We start from the raw sequence: 23735 nt of genomic DNA on the forward strand, positions 1-23735 counted from the left end.
GCCCTCTGCACTATCCACAACTTGACCCACCTTCGTATCGTCCGCAAACTTACTAATCCACCCTTCAACTCCTACATCCAAATCATTTACAAAAATCACAAATAGAAGAGGACCCAGAACAGATCCTTGTGGTACACCACTCGTAACTGAGCATCATGTTGAATATTTTCTGTCCACTACCACCCTTTGTCTTCTAAGGGTCAGCCAATTCTGAATACAATCTGCCACATTTCCCCCTATCCCATACCTCCTTACTTTCTGCATGAGTCTACCATGGGGAACCTTATCAAACGCCTTACTTAAATCCATGTATGCCACATCCACTGCTCGACTTTCATCCACATGTTTGGTCACCTCTTCAAAGAATTCAATAAGGTTTGTGAGGCATGACCTACCCCTCTCAAATTCATGCTGACTATCACGAATCAAACTGTGCCTATCCAAGTGATCATAAATCCTATCTCTCAGAGCCCTTTCCAATAATTTGCCCACCACTGACACAAGACTAACTGGCCTGTAATTTCCGGAGTTATCCCTATTCCCTTTTTTGAACAAGGAAATGACGTTTGCCTCTCTCCAATCTTCCGGCACTATACCCATGGACAGTGAGGACGAAAAGACTATTGCCAAAGGCCTTGCGATCTCTTCCCTTGCTTCCCATAGAATTCTTGGATAAATCCCATCAGGCCCAGGGGACTTATCTATCTTCAAGTTCCTCAAAATTCCTAGTACATCTTCCTTACTAACATCCACCTCCTCTAGCCTACCAGCCTGTTTCACACTGTCCTCCTCTACAACTAGGTCCCTCTTAGTTGTGAATACCGAAGAAAAGTATTCATTGACGACCTCTCCTATCTCTTTAGGCTCCGTGCACAAATTCCCTTTACAATCCTTAATTGGCCCTACCCTCTCTCTGGTCATTCTCTTATTCCTCATTTACGTGTAAAAAGCCTTGAAGTTTTCCCTGATCCTATCTGCCAAGGTTTTCTCATGCCCCCTTATAGCTCTCCTAAGCCCTTTCTTCAGCTCCTTCCTGGCTAACTTGTATCCCTCTCGAGCCTTTTCCGATCCTTGTTTCCTAAACCTTATATAAGCATCCTTCTTCCTCTTAACCAGTTGTTCGACCTCTCTTGAGAACCAAGGCTCCCTCACTCGACTGCATCTTCCCTGCCTGCTAGGGACAAACATATCAAGCACACGCAGTATGCACTCCTTAAACAATCTCCACATTTCAATAGTGCTCTTCCCTGACAGCATCTGTTCCCATTTTGTGTTACCCAGTTCTTGCCTAACAGAATTGTAACTACCCTTCCCCCAATTATAAACCTTACCCTGCTGTATGTACCTATCCTTTTCCATGACTATTGTAAAAGTAACAGAGTTATGATCGCTACCGCCAAAATGCTCTCCTACCAACAGGTCTAACACTTGGCCCGGTTCATTGCCAAGCACCAAATCCAAAGTGGCCTCTCCTCGTGTTGGTCTATCTACATACTGTGTCAGGAATCCTTCCTGAACGCACTGGACAAAATCCGCTCCATCAAAACTATTACAACTAAAAAGTTTCCAATCAATATTTGGAAAGTTGAAGTCACCCATGACTACAACCCTGTGACTTCTGCACCTTTCCAGTATTTGCCTCCCAATCCACTCCTCCACTTCTCTGCAACTATTAGGGTGTCTGTAAAAAAACCCCAACAAAGTAACTGCTCCTTTCTTGTTCCTGACCTCAACCCAAACTGACTCTGTGGACATATCATTCTCAAACCGCCTTTCAGTAGCTGCTATACTAGCCCTGACTAGCAATGCCACTCCCCCGCCTCTTTTACCACTCTCCTTATTTCTTTTAAAGCATCTAAATCCCAGAACTTCTGACAACCATTCCTGTCTCCGAGTTATCCAAGTTTCCGTAATGGCCACAACATCATTGCTCCAAGTACTGACCCATGCTCTAAGTTCATCCACCTTATTTCTGATACTTCTAGCATTGAAGTATACACACTTCAAACCATCCCTGTGTCCACAATTACGCTCCACAGACCGCATTTCTTTATTAACAACCTCACTCTCTATTGTGTCTGTTGGCAGGCTGAATACCTCATTCTCTGAATTACAAATCTGGTTCCCAGCCCCTGCCAATCTAGTTTAAACCATCCCGTATAGCTCGAGCAAACCTCCCTCCCAGGATATTTGTGCCCTTCTGGTTCAGGTGCAAACCATCCTTACTGCTCCAATTATCCACATAATGGAAGCCCTCCCTCCTACACTAGCCCTGTAGCCACGTGTTTAGCTGCACTCTCTCCCTATTTCTCACCTCGTTATCACGTGGCAGAATGAGAAACATCAACTCTTTCTCCATGGAAGCTGCCAGACCTGCTGAGCATTTTCAGCATTCTGTTTTTATTTCAGATTTGCAGCATCATCAATACTTTGCTTTAAGATAATCTGGTTCTTGGTCTCATTGCCGTTTGTGAAATCTTGCTGTATGGAAAACTGCCTGCTGTACTTATCCAAATCACAACAACTAGACTTCAAAAGCACTCCACTGAATGGGCTTGCAAGTTCGTTCATATAAAATCTCAATCATCATCAAATTAGCCGACAGACTGGCATCAGGATGACTGAACGAAACTGCCATCTGCCCTTGCCACTTCCCTCTCTTCTGAACCTAGCAGAACATATAGCCTTGAACTATAATTTTCTCTCGTTTCTCTTCATATTTCACCTTATGCCCACTTTCCTCGCTATGATCCCACTAAACTGACCACCCCCAGTTTTTTTGCCTGGCTCCCATTTATTTAAGCTCTTCTGGAGCTGACCATTCTGTCCTTCAAATCTCCTGCATTACCCCTCTCAAAAGAAAAGCAACACTTGATGCCTCATCCTGACAAATGACAGTCTCATTTACAACCTCTCTTTCCTCTCCAAAGTCTTTAAACATGCTTCCACCAAATTCATACCCATCTGTCCGATTCCATCCAAATAGATTTCTGCCCCTGTCACAGTAACAAAACAGCTCTCAAAAGATACAAACACCACACTTAGTGAGTGAAATGGGTAAACTATCCCTAGTTATCCAGCTTGGTCAGTCTGCAGCTTTTGATATGGTGGACCACACCATTCTCCAGTCCCTCTCTACCATCACCAGCAGCTAGCTAAGTGAATATTCCATCTGGATCTGTTCAGTTGTAGTTAGTCACGGTATTTATTTGAAATGGTTTCTATTCATGGTCCCGTACAGTTAATTCTGGAATCCTGAAAGAACTCTGGTACCCTCCTATTTCTCACTTTGGTCTTCAACAATATCGCAGTGCTGACTTTCACATTTTCTCTGATCTACTTTATGGCATCTCTCAATTCTCTCCGTTGCCCTAAACTGGATGGCTGCTTGTCTGACAATCAGCAACTGGATAAGTAAAAACTTTCTCCCACCGAAATGAGAGAAGACAAAGCCATTTGTCTTCGATTCATACTACAAACTCCACTTCATGGAAAATGCTCGAGACAGACCATTTTTAACCTTACTGACATATCTAAATTGGAGATAAACTTCGGACATACATCCAGATCATTAAGACTGCCCACTTACGCAAATCAGATCATTTGAAACTTCTATCAATACCTTAGTTACCTCTGACCCAGACTATTCCAGCCCACTCCTGGCTGGTCTATCATGTACACTTGACATTATCTAAAATTATACTGCCTGTGCTCTTACTCATCTGGTTCTAATTGTCACAGATCTACAAGGGCCCCCAGTTAAGAACAGCTACAATATGCTTGATTATATGCAATTCGCAATCATATGCTTGATTCCAAATTTTTCCAATGCCTTCTGAATGCTTCACAACAATACATTATTCATTGGTCTTCCTTTATTTTCTGTTTCCTTCTCCACAGGCAGGTTACTTTTTAATCAAGGAGAAACTAGCATCTGGAATGTGGTGTTCACAACATTCGGGAAATCTATGCTCGCTTTCACAGAATTCAGAGAAACTTTGTTAATTCAGAGCCAAGGAATTGGAAACTGGTCAACAATGGTGTCCTCAGACCACTGAAAGTGAAAGTTATCACAAAACTACAAATACTTCAGCTGGTTGGGAAACAATTGTCTCATTTTCAATCTTTCAGATTTTTAAAGATCTTGTGACCTTTCTTGCTCCATCAAGCATTTATCAATTTGATTTGCTTCTCTTCAATTTTTTTCTTTTATCATCTTTTTCAGTACTTCTCAGCCCAAATTCCAAACAAGTGGCAAGCAGACCTCTACACAGTCACTGCCAAATGTGGAGACTCCTCCACGGTTCATGATATAACTTGTAAAATCAAAGGCTGGAAGGATTATACATCAATGGCCTGCTTCCTATGGTACAATGGCAAAGACCAATGGCAGAGCATAGAAAGATTGGTGAAATGGGTGGACAAGTGATAGATGAAATTTAGTGCACAGAAATGTGTCATGATTCACTTTGGTAAGAATGCAGAGGTAGAGTAATCTGGAAACTTTAGGAAGAATATGATGGCATTAATGGGGTCCAGAAAAGAATAATGACAAAAAAAAAATCCTTATTCCTGGAACCAAAGTTACACAGACAGATTGAACGCCTTGGATCTGTTCTCCTCTGAAATTTCTCTTCTCTCCAGAGATTTGCGATAGGTATTCAAAACTGGGGTGGGGGAGGGGGAGCGGGAGAGCACGAGGGAGCGGGAGAGGGGCATAGAGAGGGAGAAACCATTCCCATGAAAGGGAAGAATTCTTCCCTGTGGAAGAATTGAGAATCAGAGGGCATAGAGTTGAGGCCACTGCCCAAAGAAGCAACGGTGAAATAAGGCAAAATATTTTTAAGCAACAAGTGACTATTATTTGGAACGTACTGCCTCAGAGTGTGGTGGAAGTAGGTTCAATTGAGGCATTCAAGAAACCCTGATTATTTGAAAATCTGTAGGACTATAGGAGCAAGATGGGGGAGTGGCATTAAGCAAATTGCTCCTTGGAAAAATGGAGAGTGGCCTTTTTGGTACTGTAACCGTTCTTTATGTCGAAGATTGGACCTGCATGACATTTCGTTGGTGCATGTTGCAAGACTCCTCTCTCAAATTTTTGTCTTCCTCTATATTGCCAATTATTGTTACCATTCAAACTGCATTCCATTGGCTTTTCTCTTTCTCCCTTTGAGGAAAGCATCTCTAACTATCAATAATACCTTACTGCGGAGTGAAGTAGGGACCCATACTCTACTGCTCTCCAATGCACAACTACACCATACTCTTGTCCCACTAACCTTGTACTGGCAATGTTGGTGTTTACACAAAACAGAATAGAACTATAACATGGACTTTACCAGCATCACCCGTACCCCATGAAAGAATAAAGGAACAAAATCTGTTTCCACATGGACTCTTTGTGACTTCTCTTCCCCCTTAACCACTTGTTCCCTTTGCATGTTAACGTCAGCTTCTTTCATGGACATGCAAAAACTAGCTTAATTTTTCACATTTGACCAACTTCCTCATCTGTTACAATCACAAATGCACTGTCAGATGGTAGTGGAAACACATTCAATCAGAAGTTTTAAAAGGGAACTGAAAGGACAGCAAAGTTATGGGTCTGAACATATTCTGTAATCAATGTTGGGAATGGCTCATCCACCCCATTAAACTCCCCTCCCTGACTGGAAAGTTTCCTGTATCCTTCATCCTTTTTGTTCCAACATTATTAACATTTTTGCAGCTTTCAAGTTTCAGTTCTATAGGATACATACATACACACACAGCTGAAACATTAATCCATCTTTTAGTATTTCAAATGCTCACTGGCATGGTGTGCAAACCCAGCATTTTCTGCCTTTATTTGCAATTAGACCCTGACTGGTTAAACAACCCAACAGAGGGTACAAGAAAAGTCTTAGGACTCATATAGCACAGTGGCAATGCCAGTAGGTTTGAGTTTGAGTCCCACCTGCTCCCGAGGTGTGTCCTAACATGTCTGAACAAGTTAATTAAAAACATCTATAAGAAACATCAGGCAGCATGATTAGAAAAAGAAACCCATTTTAAAAAGTTTACCACAGTACATTTCTGATCACAAAACTGCTAACTGGAGCAGAAGGGAAACTTTAATTGGGCTTCTACGGTGAAACATTGTTTAGCTATACTATCAAATAACGACACTTGACATTTTAAAATTGTATGTGTCTATTGAAACCTTACAATCCAAATTGCTTTTATGTCAAAGACATAAGATTAAGGACACTGCTCACATTTAAATGCTGACTTGGGTGCTTCTCAACAGACGTAAATAAAATGAATTAAACATTACTAAAAATATTTTCCTCATTTACCGTACTATCATTCATCAATTCTACCACATTAATATAAAATTATAACATCAAATAATCCAGTAAAAATCTGTTTTCTTTGAAGAAGATGTTAAATTGCAATTATAGATGATTTAGTCTAAATTTAGTCTTTTCAAAATATTTATACTTTAACTCTCACTCCTTGCCTTTCCTGCAGCACATCATAAAACCAAGTCTCTCACTTTTGTCAGTTCTCAATCCTTATGGAGTTGATTGACTTATATTTTCTATTCATTCATTGGATGTGGATATTGCTGGCTAGGCATTATTGCCTATTCCTAATCAGCCTCGATAAGGCCATATTGAGCCATCTTCTTACACCATTACAGACCATGATTATACCCTCTGTACTGTCAGGGAGGCAACTGCAGGATTTTGACCCAATGGCCATGAAGAAACTATAACACATTTCCAAGTCAGGATGATATGTAGGGAACTTAAGGACAGAGGTCTTCTCATTCTCCTGCTGCACTTGTTTTTCTAGATGTTGAATGTTGAGATTGGGGCTGCTGCTGGAGAAGTCAGTGCTGCAGTACATCTTGCAGTCAGTACTCATTGAAGCCGCAGTCCAGTGGTGGTAGAACGAGTAAAAATTTAACGATTGATGGGGCGTGAACCAAGTGGGCCCTGAAAATAATGTAAGAATTTGGGAAGGCTAGTGCTTAATGCAAAGTGGATAGACTAGTCACCGTTTGGCACTCGTGATGCAAATATTGTGTATTGCGTATCAGACCGCTCTTGATGGTTCTAGTCTTTGAGTTTTGTCGCCACTCTTCATTTATGCAAGTGGAAAGTAAAACTAAAAAGGCTTTGGGGATGTTCAGAATATCTGACATGCTCTTATGGCACATAAATATTTACCCAGTGAAATTTACAGTCAGAAGAATAAATTGTGAGGGAAGTCAGCAAAGGTACTGCCATTGAATGTTAAAGGGAGGTAGTTAAACTCTCTTGCGGGCGATAATACTGGTATGACATGTATGTTGTTTGTCACTCATCAGACCGAGCCAAAACGGTACCCACGTCTCGCACGTCAGCACAGAGAACTTCATATCAGTGATGAAGCTGCTAATTATGGTTGGGCCTAGGACACTGCACAGATGTCCTAAGGCTAACATAATTAGTCTCCAACTACCACAACCACCTTCCTTTGTACTAGATAGGGCTCTAATTTTGCTCCCATTCTTCTCCTGCAGAACAGCCACTTAAATACTGTGGCTATAAAAGCAAGTCAGAGGCTAGGAATTCTGCAGCAAATAACTCACCACCCACCTCCTATTTACAAAGCACTAGTCAGCAGTGTGATGGAATACCATCCACTTGCCTGGATAGATGCAGTTCTGACAACACTCAAGAAGCTGACATCATCCAGGACAAAGTAACTCACTTAAATGTAACTTCATGCGTCACTTTTAACATGCACTTGCTATACCACCAACATACAGCGATAACAGTGTGAACCATCTACGAAATGCATTGCAGTAACTCACCAAGACTCCTTTGACAGGATCTTTCAAACTTTGACTACCTAGAAGGAAGAGGACAGCAGATATATGGGAACACCATCACCTGCAAGTTCCCCTCCGAGTCAAATCATCCTAACTTGGAACTATATCACCGTTCCTTCCATGAGCCTGGGTCAAAATCCTGATTCCCTCCCTAACACTGTTGTAGGTGTAACTATACCAAATGCATTGCTATCGTTAGAAGAGAGCTGTCCACCACCTTCTCGGGGGAAATTCAGAATAAACAATAAACGCTGGCCTGGGGAGTAATGCCCACATTCTGTGAATTAAAAATAAAGTAGCATGTGGACTTAATCAAACCGTCTGAAGTCAGGCATCTGTAATGGTGGGATGCTCGGATGATTGAAGGCAATTGCAAACACTTCAGTCTTATCTTTTGCACTGACATGATGGACTCCTCCATTATTAGGAATGGAGTTATTCACTGAGTCATTACTTTTGATTAGCTGTTTAATAATTCACCACTGGTGACTGGATGTGGCAAGACTTCATAAATTTGATCTGCTTCATTAGGTGTTGGATCATTCAGGCCTATCAATAGCAAGCTGCTTCTGTTTAGAATGTATGTAGTTGCTCAAATAGCATGCTAGGTGCTACTACTGTCATGTTTTTCCAACCTTATAGAACTCAGCTTGATCCCCAGGTTTGATGGTGACGTGGAACATGCTGAGCCGTGTGCTTACAGATCATGGTAGAACACAATTCTGCTGATGGTGCATCGTGCATCATGGATGCCCAGTTTTGTGTGTTTTAGTTTCCGTTCCAAATCTATCCCATTTTAACACAATGTTGATGCCTCACAACACTGGTGTAAGATGGTCATTCCTGCCAATGCTATCTTGAACAGATGATCTCCAATAGGTAGACTGAAGAAGGTTTCATCAAGTATGTTTTTCCCCTCTCATTGGTTCTCTCAAATCTAGGCTGGCAGATATTTTCTACCAGTACTGACTACAGCTTAGTCAGTACTGGTAGTACCAAGTCACTCTACATGATGGACACTGAAATTTCCTTCCAGAATACTTTGTTGCCTTGCTACTCTCAATGCCTCATACAAGAAAGTACTCAACATGGAGGAATTGATTCAGTAGCTGAAGCATGGTGGTAGGTGGCAAACAGCAAGAGGTTTTCTTGTTTATGTTTGACCTGATACAATGAGACCACAAGGTCAGGAGTCGATCTGGACCATCCCCAGACTTCCTGATGGTAAATCATTGTGCCATGACCTCCAACTTGTTTGTCCCAACGGTGGGAAAGGATATGTCCAAGGATGGTGATGGAGGAATTTGGGACATTAACTAAAATGTATAATTCTGTAAAAATGACAGTCTGTGGGACATGCTCCCAATTTTAGCACAAATGCTAAGATGCTAGCAAGGAGAAATCTGCCAGATCAACTGAGTTGTTTTATAATGTCCGAGTCTGATGCCAAGTAATCTGCCCAGTTTTATGTTTAATATATTTTGTCATAGCAGTTTGGTACAACTGAGTGGTTTGCTGATCCATTTTAGAGGGCAGTTAATAGTCGACCATACTGAAGCAAATTTAAAGTCAAGTACATTATAAGCCACACCTGGTAAGGCTTTCCCTAAGGAATATTGAAGAACAAGATGGGTTTTTACAACAATTCTGAAGTCCTGCATTTACATTTAAAGATGCAAGCTTTGTATGACAGATCTCTCCTCAACTAGCTGAATTTAAATTCTCCAACTGCCTCGACAAGATTAGAACTCTTGGACCTACATCATTCATCCAGGCTCCTAGATCTATGTTAGCATTCCTGGTACTAACAGGGAAATAGCTCTCACCAACGCTGTTTCAAGCCTTGAAATCCTGCTGCATGCAGCACAGAGGTTTTGACAATGCAACACCATAAATTAATGTCACATTTAATAAAACAAATCTGCTGATCATTTCACTGAGACTAGTTTATTAGTCCAAGCGGATCAGTTACAGCTGACTGTTGAGCACAGACTGCTCGGTGATTTCTCATTAAAACCTTTCTTTCTTTCTACTTTGAAGTGTGCACTTACTTGGAGGGGGAGGGGGGTGGTGAGAAGCACAAAAAAGCCACTGGAATGCCGTTTTTTGGAAACTATAAAACAACTCCATAAAGTTGTTTGAAACAAAAATGGAACTGAAGGAGGATCACTGGACCTGAAACGTTGACTGACTTCTGTCCACAGATGCTGCCAGACCTTCTGAGATCTTCCAGCAATTTCTGTTTTTGCTTCAGATTTCCAGCATCTACAATTCTTTCGGGTTCCCTCCCCGCAATATAGTTGTCCCCTGAAAAAGGAACACTGCAAGGAAGGCTGCATGAAGTCTAACAGAAAGCTGAAGACAAGGACATGAATGTCCAATCAGGACTGTGCAACTACTACTTTCCCTTGCCACTCAAAATGGACAATACAGCATCCGTCCCTGTCAGTGCAGAGTAGATTCAGATTAAAGAGAAAAGTCCACATAGGTAGAAGGAAGAGAAAAATGGTGTAGATGTCAGTGCAACTCTGCAATAGCACTCTTAACTCAGAGTTTGGTCAAGCCCCATTCCAGAGATGTGTGTCCATAATCCAGGCTGACAATTCAGTTCAGTACTTTGGAAGTGCACTCTGAGGTGCCATTTTTTGAATGATTTTAAAAGTCAAACTCTGTATGCCCTTTTGGATGAACATACCACTTTTCAACCAAGAACAGATGGATACTCGCCAGTATTCTGGTCAATATTTATCCCACAGTCAGCTTCACTATTAAATTATCTGGCGATGAATCCCACTGTTGTCTGAGAGAGCCGGCTATGTGCAAATTGACTGCTGCATGACCATACTCCTGAAAGCATCCCATTGGCTGGCAATGATTTCGAACATTGCAGTAAGTGTTAAATGCATGTGAGTTACTCTTAGAAAGCTACAGAAAAGCGAACTTTACAATAAGTGGGAAAGCCCTGGGGAAAATTGATGCACAGAGAGATCTGGGTGTTCAGGTCCATTGTACCCTGAAGGTGGCAACGCAGGTCGATAGAGTGGTCAAGAAGGCATACGGCATGCTTTCATTCAGCGGATGGGGTATTGAGTACAAGAGTTGGCAGGTCATGTTACAGTTGTATAGGACTTTGGTTCGACCGCATTTGGAATACTGCGTACAGTTCTGGTCGCCACATTACCAAAAGGATGTGGATGCTTTGGAGAGGGTGCAGAGGAGGTTCACCAGGATGTTGCCTGGTATGGAGGGCGCTAGCTATGAAGAGAGGTTGAGTAGATTAGGATTATTTACATTAGAAAGACGGAGGTTGAGGGGGGACCTGATTGAGGTCTACAAAATCATGAGAGGTATAGACAGGGTGGATAGCAAGAAGCTTTTTCCCAGAGTGGGGGACTCCATTACTAGGGATCACGATTTCAAAGTGAGAGGGGAAAAGTTTAAGGGAGATATGCATGGAAAGTTCTTTACGCAGAGGGTGGTGGGTGCCTAGAACGTGTTGCCAGCGGAGGTGGTAGAGGCGGGCACGATAGCGTCATTTAAGATGTATCTAGACAGATACATGAATGGGCAAGGAGCAGAGGGATACAGATCCTTGGAAAATAGGCGACAGGTTTAGATAGAGGATCTGGATCAGCGCAGGCTTGGAGTGCCGAAGGGTCTGTTCCTGTGCTGTAATTTTCTTTGTTCTTGTTCTTTGAAAATGAGGTTAAGAGCATGTAGAAGGGCACAACTTGATGCTGGGTTCTTTAAGTACTGTTTGTAGATGATTACTTTGCTTCAAGTTTCTGTCTCTAGACACCACCCGAGGGACAGCATAGCTCCTTTCATTTCAATAAGCTAAACTACCAATTTATGAGTTATTTATATACAGGTCACCCAATTTATCACAAAATTCTTCTTTGAGCGAATAACAAGGCTTGTGGAAAAAAATCTCCTGAATTCAGGCAAATTATTACCCTTATTCCACTACAGCCACTCTTTAAAATCAGGAAGTGGTTTGACTGGGTCCCACTACACCTTCTCTGGATCAGCTGAGTGGTGAGCATAACAGTGGCATCATTTATGACTGGGTCTGTCATACTGAAGGGGCACCTCCTCCATTGTTTAAGCCTGCTGTGGCTATAAGTTCTTGAATTCCTTCACTAAACCTCTCTACATCTTTCTCCTCTTTTATCGTACTCCTTAAAATTAACCTATTTTACCAAGCTGATGGTTTGGTGTTCATTTCTGTTTGATAACAGTGATTCACTTTGGAAGGACAAACTTGAAAGCAGAATACAGGGTTAACGGAAAGATTCTTGGCAGTGTGGAGGAGCAGAGGGATCTTGGGGTTCATGTTCACAGTTCCCTGAAAGCTGCCACCCAGGTGGATAGAGTTGTTAAGAAGGCGTGTGGTGTGTTAGCTTTCATTAATAGAGGGATTGAGTTCAAGAGCCGTGAAGTTATGCTCCAGCTATACAAAAGTCTGGTTCGGCCACATCTGGAGTATTGTGTCCAGTTCTGGTCGCCTCATTACAGGAAAGATGTGGAGGCGTTGGAAAAGGTACAGAGGAGATTTATCAGGATGTTGCCTGGAATGGAGGGAAGATCTTACGAGGAAAGGTTGAGAGCGCTAGGGCTTTTCTCTTTAAAACGACGAAGGATGAGAGGTGACTTGATAGAGGTGTACAAAATGATCAAAGGTATAGATAGAGTAGACAGCCAGAGACTTTTTCCTAGGGTGGAGGTAGCTATTACGAGGGGCCATAGTTTTAAAGTGAGTGGAGGTAGATATAGGGGAGATGTCAGAGGTAGGTTCTTTACTCAGAGTGGCAGGGGCGTGGAATGCATTGCCGGAGAGGGTAGTGGAGTCGGCCTCATTGGGGCAATTAAGCGGCTATTAGGTAGGCATATGGATGATAGTATAAGGTAGGGGTGGAGGTTAGATAGACCTTAGGATTAGGGTAAAAGTTCGGCACAACATCGTGGGCTGAAGGGCCTGTACTGTGCTATGTTCTACGTTCTAATTAAGTGGCTTGGATGTTATACTAATCTAAATGTGTTTTTGTTGAAAGCAAGCTCAGTTTGCTCTTTTGTACCAAAGACTGCTTTTGTCAATGTCCCAAAAACACAAATTGCTGATGCTGCTGAATTAATCTCTTCCAACATCTCTCTCTCAGTCCTGATTGGGAGGTGAGAAAAGGCAGCAGTCTTTGACAAGCATTCTGTCGCATACTGCTAGCCTCAAACCCCGCCACATCCTGCAATAATCTTTGCAGTTCCTCTGCTTTACAGATACCTGCCTCAACTCTTCTCTCATTGTTTCTTAGTTCCAAACACATGATGCTACACACACACTGTACCCTCAACAAGCAGTGACCAACCCTTGTTCTACACTAATTCTTTCCCAAACGCCAAAAGTCATGAAACTTGACCTCGTCACCCTTCCCAATCTTCTCTTAAATTCTTTCATGAAACATGGGTGTTGCTGATAAGGCCAGCATTTACTGCCCATTCCCAATTGCCCTAAGGAGGCTGTGGGGAACCACTTTCCTTAACTGGTACAATGTATGGGTTGTAGGTTCACTCAGAGTGCTATTAGGAAGGAAGTTCCAGGATTTTAATTATGGCAACAGTGCACGTTTATGTGGTGGAATCCATTCAATTTCTGGATTCATGGTAACTCCCATGCCTTTTGAACTGGAGGTGGTGGCTACATAAACATCTGTTTTTTTAATTCAATTTTCATGGTGTCTTGCATAACAGGGCCTTTTCTTCCTCTGGATTTCTTGTTAACAGCTATGATCTGGGTCACATTACCAATTTATAGGACTTTATCCTGTAAAGGTTCCTCATTCAAGAAAGTTAACAGATAGTAAGGCAGGGCAGTAACGCTGAACTTGAAGGGTATTTTTATAAATGGTAGAGTAGCACATATATTACCAATGCAATTAGGGAAAACAGTACATTTAAATACCTGAGCAGGAAAAAGTCAAAAATAAATCTGCACTATTTTAATAAAATGGCCTTCGAGTAGATGTAACCTGCAATCAGATTTTCTTGGTTGGAATTTAAAGTTGCATTTTCCCAGACGAATACATTTCAAATGTGTAAAAGATAGCCGATTATTTTCAATCGTCTTAATGCCAAAAGATTTCGGTCAACACTTAAAGGAGAAGGGCAATCTAATACTGGGAGTGCCATTTTGTATAAAGTTTTCCACTCAACTGATATTGGAGAAATCTTATCTTGAGCAAGCATTCTTAGATTAGCGTTAACGTTTCGGGTCCGGTGACCCTTCCTCAGGTCACCGGACCCAAAACATTAACTTTGATTTTTTTTCTTCACAGATACTGCCAGACCTGCCGAACTTCCAGCAACTTCTGTTTATGTTCCTGATTTACAGCATCCGTAGCTCTTTTGGCTTTTATTCTTAAATCACCACCTTTTTAAAATAGTATACTGGGAGACACCTTGCACAGGCCTTAGCTGTTTCAGTACATGGAGAAAACTGTCAATGCACAATGGCAGCCAAAACTACTCTGACCAGCAAAAGTCCAGGAGCAGGGGAAGAAGCCACAAATGACTATGCTCTCAGCCTTAAACTAACAGAGCCAGTGGAGGATTCACATGGATCATACTAGTAGCTAATGCACTGAAATGATTAGGGGAGTGAGTAAAGGTTTGAAATGATGATCTCCAAGAGACAAAATTGAACACATTTTCTAAAGATAACAGCTAGAAACAGGGTTTCTACAGGAAATCCATCTGGTGCATTTGCCACAAAACTGGCGGTCCCATAACACAATGATTGGGATATTAAATAATCGTAGCAATTAATCTTTATCCATTAATCCAAAAGGGACCATGGTACAAACTGAGGAAATCTCCAGTGGTGAAAGGCTATGGGAATCACAAACAGCATGTCATCTTTCTTTTCCCTTTTCACCATCCACTACTTTCTATCAAAGTCAACAGAATGAAAACAGATTTTGCAACCTACTGTTAATGCTGGTTAAATCCATTTGCAGCTCAGCCCCCTCCCACAAATTCATTGAATTGTCCCTTAAAAAGGCCTCACTTTCAACCACTCTTTACAGCAAAGCATTGCAACAGGTATGAACTAAAGCAGGTCGCAAATATGTTAGATGTGATGATCCTGGTGACTGAATCACTGCAGGAAAGCAATTAATAGAGACAGTGCAGTATGGTCTACTCCTTCCTTTAAATCACACAGACAGATATTAAAACTGACAAGAATTAAAGTCAGTTTTTAATTCTCACCTTCCAAAAATTTGTGAAGTTTATTTATTTCGATAATACTATTTATTCTTCAAGGCTTCTCGATTGAATTTTTCATGGAAAGATAAGACAAATTTCTTCTGTGAAAGCTTTAAACATACTAGTAGAAATGTGCTCAGAGGTAAACCAGTTTTGGGATTCAACAATGGAGCAGCTAAGCTCTGGCTAAGAATCAGTGAAACAAGGATTCTGTACTAATTTGTAGCTTACCGCTGGTAAGCGAAGGCTGTCTGGAAACACATCCTCCATTTAAAGTCAACTAACAACTTACTTCATTTAGTACTGGGTCTTTAGCATTATGACCAATAGATTCTTTTTTTAAGGCATTCCCTTGGTATTGAGGATCATTTATCTCCACTCTGGTTGAATGAGATTGGAGATGGCTGAAAAGTTCAATGCATAATCTACATACCCGGTCACACACAGGTGATTGAAGGGTTAGACAGAGGCATTGTTCAGAGGTTTGCGTGCTCCGTCAATGTCCTGACTTTATTTCTGCATTTTTCTGACAAAACCTCAAGATCTGTTTCGTTGCTTTTCCATATGAGCCATTTTCCACATCGCTCTTTCAAAAGCCAGGTTTTTGATGTGTCAAAGTATGTTTGCTTACAATAAGAATGCTTTGTGGTCAGTCCTGGAATACTTCTGTTATGCTGCTGGAAGTCTTCTGCCATGACCCCAACTTTTGAGTAGCGCAGTTGCTTCGAATCTGGTTGCATGTTTGCCTAACACATCCTGCCTGGTAGAACGGGTTTTGAGTGATTAGCCTTATAATAAGCAACAGCAGTATTCTGTTTAGCAATATACATCATTGTAGGAACCCCAAGATTTATTTAAATAAATTAGAGGGGGTCACATGAAATTAAAATATAATTTCTATTGCATTTAATTCAATTTTTGAATCAGGATGAATATCTGTTGCTAGCTTTTGTTAACCCTAGGAAATGTAATAATGATAGTCACTAAATTGATGATACCTAAATTTATTGCTCAGATTAAACCTCTACTATACTTTTCCCACCAGCACTATATTAATTTCTTTCAGTCGCCAGACCAGAGCGAGTCATTATGAAGTATTAATCCAGATGAGCCCGTACTGATAAGGTTTTTTACCAAAAGGATCAACAAAGCCAACTCAGCCGGGAGAATCCTGAAGCAATCATTAATCACCAAAAAGAAGGGAAACACAACGTCAAGAAGAATTATCAACGGTCTTTGTGCTTTTGGAAGTGATAGCGAGCATTCCTATAAATGGGTGGTTTCTGATCAGACCCCACATGAATACAATGACTCCCATCATTGCTTTCAATAGAAGTGTTTCAGGGCCATCCTCAACACTGATATTGAGAGGTCCCACAGGAAGGTGGAATCTAACTCACGAGTTGTTGTGAAGACATACCCTGAACAAGCTTTACCTCAAATCCTGAGACATTGTAATGAAAGAGCTTGAATCAATATGGCTCCATTAATGATCTCAGCATATCCTGGAGCACTTTACAGCCACTTTTACAAGGTAGTCATCAATGAAACACAGGAGATGCATTCTACATAAAACAAGGTCCCACAGCCAAAGGAGAGATAACCTGTTTTCCTGAAGTTGGCTGAGGATTTTGGCCAACACACCAAGTACTTTGTCAAAGTAGCACTCTAAGATTTATTGACAGCCACCTGAGATGCAGGCAGAGCATTGTTTTAACAACTCAACCAAAAGACTTTTACAACAGTGGAGTACCATTCTATATTCCACTCAAATCCCTAGAGTGGGTCTCATACAAACAACTTTTTGACCATGAGAATGCGACCTATAGAGCCACAGCTGACACAACTGGACTGAACTCAAAATCAAAGGATGCAAAGACAGCACAGAAGCCCAAGAGACGTGAGGGGATAATTTCCACTTTCTCATCCAAATATTTCTTCTGTCCAATTGCGTTCTATTACATTATGATAAACTCAGATCTATACTAGGCCAGAACCCGTTATTAGAACAATTTTCTAGAAACCTGGAACTTTGTGACAAGCTATACATTTGTTTAAACTGATTTTCCTTTTGATTCACAGCCACCACTATTATCAAAGATTATCTATTAGATCAAGAGAACATCATTCTTTCACTATTTTCCTTCAAAGGCTGTGCTGTGAATAAACACCATTCATGAATTCCACAATTACTCAAGCTATGTAAGGCAGCATTGCATTTAAAGAACTGTTGCTGGAAGGGTTTTTAAAAACAGGCACAGTCTGTGACAAATCCACTGCCTTTCAATCAATTAAAAGTTGGCACTTCAGGGCTGTTTATGGCTGGCTGCAAACTTCATGGGTAATTCCAACCTATCCTCTGTTTAACAATGATTGTTGTCACCAAGATTTCTATATATCACAACAATAGATGTATCACTTTCGCACCTTGAATCATGAAAACATTCAGAGAAACACTAAGATTCTGTGCTTACAAATTCGCAGATTGTGGAGAATATGAAAGTGATATTCCAATGGTCTTGTGACCAGGCCTCCATCTTCCACTTTCTAGAAACTTCAGCTCATCCAAAATCTCGTGTGTGCATCATAACTCAAAACGAGTCCTGTTCATTCTGTGCTCACTGACCTGCACTAGCTCTCAGTTCAACAATGCCTCCATTTTAACATTCTCAAGCCATCCTTGACCTAGCTTCTTCTCCCTGCCTTTATGCCATCCTGCAACCCGAAAAACCCTTTAAAACCTGAGCTCCTTGAAATGCAGCCTTTTGCACATCTCCGATTTCCTTTGCTCCTCCAATGGTGATCACGCATTTATGTGCCCTAAACAGCACCACCTCCCTATTCCTTTAAAATGGCATCCAAAATCCAGATGTTTTACATAGTTTTAAACATCAAATATTGCATGATAACATGCTTGTGAAGCACTTTGAAAACATTTTATCACATTATGGGCACTAATTAGATGCAAGTTGTGGCTGCTACCGAATGGTTCTGTAGGTAGAAGGAAAGATGTTATAGAAGCTGAAAGATGCAAGGGTTCCAATGCCTTTAGAATGTCCCAAGGTACTTTACAGGTGAGTGGAAATGGAAGTCACTGCCACAATGCAGGAAACGTAGCAGCAAATTTGTGTATAGCAAGGTCTACACTAACAGAAGTGCGATTTTGACCAGATTATCAGTTTCAGTACTGTTGGTTGAAGGATAAATTTTGACCAGGTCACTGGGAGGACATGTCTGCTTTGCTCTGAATAGTGCCATGGAAATTTTTACATGTAAAAAGATGTTAAAAAATGCAGGTCAGGTAGTTTAGCATTTCATTTAAAAACAGCACTGCCAACAGAGCACTGCTCCCTCAGGAATGTCAGCCCTATGTTTCTGTATTGAGAATTTAACCTATGAGAGTGTCATCAATTGAGTCACACTTTAAATCAGGAGTCACAGAAGCCATATACTGGCAATTAAAATGTGTTACGTGGTGGTGGAATTCAAATCAACTGACATCAATATACTGATTAAAGAATCATATTTCAGAATTGCCTCATCAGATACATATTTCAATGAAGGTTATTAATTTGAAGAAAATAGCTGGCACAAGATAGGTCAGCAATCAACGAGCTTTTGTTCATGAACATTGGAATTTGGATTGTCTCAACCCTTCATTTGAGCTCTAGGGAGTATTGCCACTTTTATAGGAGAATCACAAGTCCCTTGGCTTTCAACAGCACTTTTTTCAATGGGAATGGTCACATTTTGCATATATTTTAGCTATTGGAATTATCCTATGTGTCCCTGCAATCTGTCTTCTAGTTTTCAATAAGTAATGGGATATGAGACCTTATTTTACACCTAGCAATGGTTAAGTACATTTATTTAAAAGTCAACAAGTGAATAAATAACTGGAAAATATTCAGTCAAAATCATCTATTGCATCTCAAAAATAGCTGCAATCTAAACAAAAAGCAAACATTTTGTTGACTACTTTTACACATTTTTTTAGTGTCTGAACACTGCAAGAACTGTGGTAGCATAAGATATTATCAGAAGAACTAGGAGCAGGAGTAGGCCGTCCGGCCCTTCGAGCCTGCTCCGCCATTCAATAAGATCATGGCTGATCTTTTCGTGGACTCAGATCCACTTACCCGCATTCTCACCATATCCCTTAATTCCTTTATTGTTCAAAAAAAATCTACCTTATCTTTAAAAACGTTGACTGAAGTAGCATCAACTACTTCACTGGGCAAGGAATTCCATAGATTAACAACCCTCTGGGTGAAGAAGTTCCTTCTCAATTCAGTCCTAAATCTGCTCCCTCTAATCTTGAGGCTATGCCCTCTTGTCCTAGCTTCACCTGCCAGTGGAAACATCCTCTCCACTTCTATCTTATCTATTCCCTTCATAATTTTATATATTTCTGTAAGATCCCCCCTCAATCTTCTGAATTCCAATGAATATAATCCCAATCTACTCAGTCTCTCCTCATAAGCCAACCCCCTCAACTCCGGAATCAACCTAGTGAACCTCCTTTGCACCCCCTCCAGTGCCAATACATCCTTTCTCAAGTAAGGAGACCAAAACTGCACACAGTACTCCAGGTGTGGCCTCACCAGCACCTTGTACAGCTGCAACATAACCTCTCTGCTTTTTATTTCAATCCTTTTAGCAATGAAGGACAAAATTCCATTTGCCTTCCTAATTACTTGTTGTACCTGCAGACCTACCTTCTGTGATTCATGCACAAGGACAACCAGGTCCCTTTGCATAGCAGCATGCTGCAACTTTTTACCATTCAAGTAATAATCCCTTTTACTATTACTCCTACCAAAATGTATGACTTCACATTTATTTACATTGTATTCCATCTGCCAGACCTTTGCCCACTCACTCAATGTATCTATGTTCCTCTGCAAAGTTTCAATGTCCTCCGCACACTTTGCTCTGCCACTCATCTTAGTGTCATTTACAAACTTTGACTACACGTGGTCCCCAACACCAAATCATATGTATAAATTGTAAATAATTGCGGTCCCAACACCGATCCTTGAGGCACACCACTAGTCACTGACTGCCAGCTAGAATAGCACTCATTTATCCCTACTCTTTGCTTCCTGTTAGTCAACCAATCCTCTATCCATGCTAATACTTTACCCTTAATGCCATGCATCCTTATCTTATGCAGTATCAAGGAAAAAGAATATTCAGTGCATAGTTATGATGATTTTGTAGAGCCATGACTTTGCAGTCCTTGAGATATCAAAAAGGGGCATTTTTCTAGTCCCTGCACTGCCCATGAAAGCAGAGAATAAATGCTTTAGAAAGGGAAACCTGAGATAAACAGCTGTTACACACTTAAAAATGCACAAGGGGGAAGGGACAACAGGGAACAATATTCTCAAACATGGCACAATCGCAGGACAAAAGGGTCAGCACTGGGAGCTGCAAATGCAGGATTCCTGAGGGTGTCAGGAACAGTGGGTTAGTGCAAGAAAACAGCCTAATGGCTGTAATAGGGGGGCCCAGAGCCGGTCTTCTGTAAGGGAGAAACCAAATGGCCATCCTTCCTCATTCAAACCAATCTTTGGTAGCGGGGTGGGGGCGCAGAAGGTTACACAGCCAAAGGGACACGACAGAGTGCATTCAGAAACCCATTTTGAATTACTCATTTTTCATACCGTTAATTTTCACGTTGCCATCGCGCCATCGTTTAACAAACCGTGTGATTTCAACCGATTGCCTAATAGATATTCCCCTTCTAACGAATCTTACCCCCTCCCAAAACCCCGTTTCAAGTATAAACTATTAAACAACTTCTTTGTTCAGGGCACACAATACCTGACTCGAATCAGCAATCCAATGTCACCATTTTGAATGGAGCTGTCTTATATATTTTCTTAAAAATGTATTTCAATGTACTTACACCACACAGTTTAACTTTAATTTAATTTTCCTTTCACAAAAAAGCTTGCGGCGTTTCTGAACACATTCGGTCTCATTTCCTCTGACAAATTTTGAGAGGAAAGGGGCGGAGGAAGCGTTTCTCTTTCTCTTTTTTTTGCATAACACGAAGCCCTTTCTTTCTCTACCTACCTTTATTCAAGGGACTTCCTTACCTCTCTCACCCACCCCGCGGGTCTATTTTCTAAAGAGATGCCCGGTGCCGGCAGTCAGACTCACCCACGCTCCGCCGTGTCCTGCAATGCCAGTGCAGCGCTACTACAGGGTGACCGCACAGCTCTGATCTGCTTGCTGTGTGTGTGTGTGAGAAAGAGAGCGCTCTCCTACTTTCCGGCAGACAGGCCCTCTTATCTCAGCTATCGCGGCCTTGCCCGGGAAATGCAAGCACTTTTTTTAAAAAAAACACCCCAGCTCCCATCCCTTGCATCCAAACTGTTCAGGCCACAGGATAACTACCTACTAAATGGAAATCAAATTCAAGTTTATTCAACATTTCCATTTTCTTTTCAAAATTACTCCCTCAAGGTCATAAGCTTTGCTTGTAGATCGGTTGGCTATTCTTCTTGTGAAGAATTCTGGCCAATTCCCATCCCTAAAAGCCAGAGCACTGTTACCTGACTGAGCCAAAAACACAAGTGACCACTTAAAAATCCCACATTCCTGCAGGTCACATAACTTAGAACATAAATAAGAACTGAGAAATGAAAACGTTCACTCTGTTATTAATCTTCCAGCAAGCAAAACATCTTTTTTTATTAATTCAGGGATATGGACAGGCCAGCAATGTATTACCCAACCCTAACAACCCTTCAGAAGGTGGTGCTGAACTGTCTCCATAATCCGCGGCAGTCTATTTGGTGTAGGTACACCCGCTTTTAGAGAGGGAATTCCAGGAAGGAACGGTGATATATTTCTAAGTCTGGATGGTGAATGGCATGGAGGGGGAACCTGCAAGCGGAATGTTTCAGTGTACCTCTTGCCTTGGTCCTTCTAGTTGGAAGTGGTTGTGGGTTTGGAATGTGCTAAGGAATCTTAGTGAATCTTTGCAGTGTGACCTTTCAAAGTCTTCTCCTTTTAGTCAGCCTGCCTGGATTGACATTCTTCCAAATGGATGGGTTCGGAGATGGCTGACAAGAACAATGCAATCTCTAGACCCTGCAGGGGCAGCCTGGGGTGTCAGGCAGATGTGGTATTTGGGGGTTTGCGCGCTGCCTCTGATGCATCAACTTTGCTTCCACCTGCTCCCGCTGAAGGGAAGGCAGGATGAAAGAATGAGCAAGTGAAATTATTCTTTTAAAGGGGTGGCATAGACATGGTGGGCTGAATGGTCTCCTTTTACACTGTACATCTCAACATCAGAGACAAATTGCTTGTAGATGTTCCAAACGGTCTAGAATTTAAAGCAACTCATCGTAAATGTGGCCTGAACTTTTATGCATTAAATAATGCCACATCCCTAACGTTTAATAGGCATACATCAGGTGAACACCATGAAATAGTATGGGGTGCCATCCTTAATTGGGTCCCCAACATTCTCTTTTAGCACATTGTAATAGTGCTCTGTGCACATGGGTTTTCACTGCAGCACTCTTATGCTTGTGCTCTAATGAACAAAAACATCTCACACAGAACAGCAGCAGGCTTAGAATACAGCACTGGCAACCAAGGGACGAATCGGTTGTTTGAAAAGTAAAGATTTACTTGAAAACAAAAACACATCAAATCAGTTATTATGTACAACATAGAAATATCAGGGAGCACTGAATGACTGAGACAGAAAATGGGACAGCTCAGCATTTCTGATGTCAACATCCCATAATGAGATTGTATCTGGTGACAGGATATGATGAGGCATCATCCCAAGCAACTGACGCAACAGCTTTATTTGTACAAAGTTGTTAAGAAGCAACTGAGTGAGAATGGAGAATTGTATTAAAGAGCTTTTAACAAAGGGTGGAAGACATTTGGAACTCTCTTCCACAAATGGCTGTGGATGCTCCATCTGTTGTTAACTTTAAATCTGATAAAGATTTTTTTTTAAGCAAAGGTATTAAAGAATATGAGCCAAAGGCAGGTAAACGAAGTTAAGCTACAGATCAGACATGATCTCTGAATGGCAGAACAGGCTTGTGGGGCTGAATGGCCTAGTCCTGCTCCCCTGCACCTATCACATATTTAAGGGCTCCGTATTTCATTCATGTCAGATTGAAAATATGCTCTAAACATTTGTTTTACACAAAGGGCTTTATAAACCATCAAACAACACAATTCTATAGCTCCTCTTCATAGAATCACAGAATCCCTATGGTGCGGAAAAGGCCATTTGGCCCATCAAGTCCACACCAACCCTCTAAAGAGTATCCCATCCAGACCCAGCCCCCTACTCTATCCCCACATTTCCACCTAGGCTATTTCACCTAGACACTGTAGGGAATTAAACATGGCCTATCGACCTAACATGCACATCTCTGGACTGCGGGAGGAAACCCACACAGACACAGAGAACGCACAGCTGCCACACAGCCAGTGGGTGGAATTGAACCCAGGTCCCTGGTGCTGTGCGGCAGCTAGGTTAACCACCTCTTGGTTGTATCTTCAGTAATCAACAGGCTTTTACGTCTTAAGCTTTTGGACCATGAGAGTCACTACTTCACAA

At 41.5% G+C, this 23735-nt stretch overlaps 1 protein-coding gene across 6 annotated transcripts in view; it reads right to left on the bottom strand.

The window, feature by feature from the left end:
* The window catches only part of pisd (phosphatidylserine decarboxylase), a 107030-nt gene that overhangs the window by 36209 nt on the left and 47086 nt on the right, over window positions 1-23735 (bottom strand). Inside the window, exon 1 of one of the 6 annotated variants that reach the window (XM_048611347.1) lies at window positions 21299-21400. The exons of 3 other annotated variants lie outside the window; for them this stretch is intronic. The gene's annotated coding sequence lies outside the window, so the exon portion shown is untranslated. Of the gene's footprint in view, window positions 1-21234; window positions 21250-21298; window positions 21401-23735 lie in introns of those variants that run through there. 2 more of the 6 variants (XM_048611352.1, XM_048611349.1) reach the window with 2 other exon arrangements.

Source organism: Rhincodon typus, chromosome 24 (genome assembly GCF_021869965.1).
Source record: "Rhincodon typus isolate 14 chromosome 24, sRhiTyp1.1, whole genome shotgun sequence".
Taxonomy (NCBI): domain Eukaryota; kingdom Metazoa; phylum Chordata; class Chondrichthyes; order Orectolobiformes; family Rhincodontidae; genus Rhincodon; species Rhincodon typus.